Source organism: Tupaia chinensis, unplaced genomic scaffold (assembly GCF_000334495.1).
Source record: "Tupaia chinensis unplaced genomic scaffold, TupChi_1.0 Scaffold000467_1, whole genome shotgun sequence".
In the NCBI taxonomy this organism is placed as follows: domain Eukaryota; kingdom Metazoa; phylum Chordata; class Mammalia; order Scandentia; family Tupaiidae; genus Tupaia; species Tupaia belangeri.
The window spans coordinates 153,246-156,192 of record NW_006159976.1 but is presented as its reverse complement, the minus strand read 5'-3'; positions in this window follow the sequence as shown (position 1 = coordinate 156,192).

The window sequence follows — 2,947 nt, the reverse complement described above, 5'->3', positions numbered from 1 at the left end:
GAGCATCAGGAGCCAGAAGGCCCTTTACAGACAAGGGTTCCCTGGGGAACCCAGGGTCCCTCACTTCACTTGTCAGTCTTCAAAATGGAGCCTGCATTTTATCTACAAATTCTGTCACATCCACAATAGATGGAACAAGAAGTGACGAACATAGGTGACATCGGGTTTCTTTTAATCATTGTGAATGTCCCAATGATCTACCCAGAAGATGGAGAATGTGCTGATAATTCATTCAAATAAATAAGGGGTTGATTGAGTTCACAATGAATACATTTTATTATAACTGATGTCATTTACAAGGCAGTTCAATATGTGTTCAATTCTAGTTGTAGGAAACATTACAGAATCCATATATACGTAGGAGAGTCATTACAACATCCAGCAACTAACAGAAAAGACCATTGGACCCCCTGGGGAAGTGCCGTCCCACCCGAGGACAGCGGTACCTATTCTCGCTTAAGCAGGGAGGTCACACACGCGAGTGCTATTTCTATTGTCTTTACGTGAGGAGCTTTTCCCTCAGAGGGTGATGAGGGATGGTGCCAGAGGAGACAGCGCAGGGTCCTCAGGGGTCAGAGAAGGGCCTGGAAACAGCAAAGGCCAGTTCCTTGTCCCCACAGAGGTGTGACTGGGAGGGTCACAGTAAGCAGAGGGGAAGTGAGAGGACCAGGCCCTCAGCAGATGCCCCTCTGCTGGAACTAGATTTCACCTTCTACAACTCCAGAACTGTGGGGAAGGCACTTGTGTTTGACCCGAGCTATGTTTGATTCATTTACTGATTCATTCAATGATAGACAAACACGAAAAGAGAAAGAAAAAGACACAGGCACCCCCAAAACGGTGTTTCCATGGTGACTGACGCACAGCCTCACCCGTTTCAGATCACGGGCACACGTTCATGTCCTTGGCGTGCACACGGAGGCCTTGGGACATGGACCTCAGACCACCCCATGTGGGGCCAGCCCTGCAGAGTGGCATGTCCCCTGTACATCACCATTTGGGCCCCGGGGTGTGTGTATATTATACCGCCAGATGGACAGAGACACCCGCTCAGCATATTTCCTCAGCAAATAGACCTTCTCAGTGCCTGAGCATCAGGTGTTCCCTGAGACCCCTCCATGCCCCAAGTCCCGAGCGTGTCTAGGGCGGCACTTGTGATGGATGCAGGTTTCTATTTCCTGTGTTATTACTGAGCCTCGACATTTTCCCCTTTGAAGCTGTAAGCCCCAGGGAAGCACAGAGTTTGCTAATTTTAGTAACATCATGCTAAACCCAGAGCTGGTCCTTACACCCCCATGGACCCGCCGTGGAACCACAGTGAGGAGGTGAAAAGAGTAGAAAGACAGGAAGGTCCAGGAGACTGGATTCCACATGAGGTCAGCAAGGGGTGCCATAGGATGGTTGGGTCCAGTCAACCAGGAGCCATGTCTTGACCTCCCAGGGCCTCCTCCCTGGCTAGAGACTCCAGGTCAGCCCAGGGAGACTCCCCACCTCCCTCCAGGCCCACAGCAGGGACAGAGCCAGGGCTGGCTTTGCCCATGGAATTCTGGGAAATGGAACATTGAGACTCAGACCTTTAGCAAATGCTTGACCCCTGTTCGTAATCCTACTCAACACATCCCCCAGGTCCACACAGGCGCATCACTTTGCATTGAGGCTTCTCCGATCTGGGTTCCTGTGCATTCCTGACATATACACAGGGCAATTTCCTACCCACGTGTGGTTGCTGTACCTTTAACTGAGCTGTGACTTTTCACATCCAGGATCTGGAAACAGCAAGGAGAGTTGGATCTTTGGTGTATAATTAATAATGATTGACATTTAAAAAAAAAAAAAAAAGGTCCTACACCAGCAGCTGGTGGAATGGTTATGTAGCTGAACTTCCACATAGGTGACCTTGGTCTGAGCGGGGTAAAACTCACGCTGGGCACATTTGTGTGTACCTCCAACATTCGAGGTGGAGAATGGGGAAGAAGAAAGACAGGATTGTGGCATGGCCATCCCCCTTGGGGACTGATGTCTTACTTTCTGTCTTTCTGTCTCTCTGGTGAGCACACACCCCCTATAGCAAAAATCTCCCTTACGAAACACAAACACACGTAACCTAAAGGGTACTTTTCTAATGAGAGAAGAATTCAACTGTGAGAGTGTCACTGTCCCAACGCTGGATGGACCAGGTTCGTTTTGCTCCCTTGTCTTGGGTAGACAGAGACTGGAACCAGCAGATGGCATGATGGTTTTCAACGGACTCCTACATGGTTGATAGCAGTTCAAACTCTGGACCTGGAGGCTTGAAAATCTTGCCTGGCACATGTGCGTGCATGCCCCAAATCCTAAGAAAATAACGGAGAAGAAGGGATTGCAGCGTGGCCATCCCCCCAGAGGATTTCTCACTTTCTGTCTCTCTGTTGCTTTCGGGTGAGAAACAGAGAGACAGTCTGCAGTTTGAGCTGAGCCCCAGCCCAGGGCTCAGGGAGGGGTTGGGCAGTCACTGGATGGACCCACATTTGCATGAAGAGCCCCTCCTGTGGCAGAGAGTGAAAAGAAGAGGCCTGGAGCAGCCCAGCCATGTGGGGAACAGGGACTGTGCCCACCATGACCTGGACACCTTTCCTCCTCATGTTCCTCTCTCAGTGCACAGGTAGGGAGAGGCCTTGGGGACACAGGGCAGCTCCCAGCCTGATTCACTGTCTTTTGGCTGAGACCATTGACAATCATCCTGCTGGTGCCTACCTCACCATTCATTAGTGTCTGTGTTTGCAGGTTCCCTGTCCCAGCCTGTGCTGACGCAGCCGCCCTCCCTTTTTGCCTCTCCTGGAGCATCTGCCAGACTCACCTGCGCCCTGAGCAGTGGCTTCAGTGTTGGTGACTACTATATATCCTGGTACCAGCAGAAGCCAGGGAGCCGTCCCCGCTATCTCCTGTCCTACTACTCAGACTCCAGTAA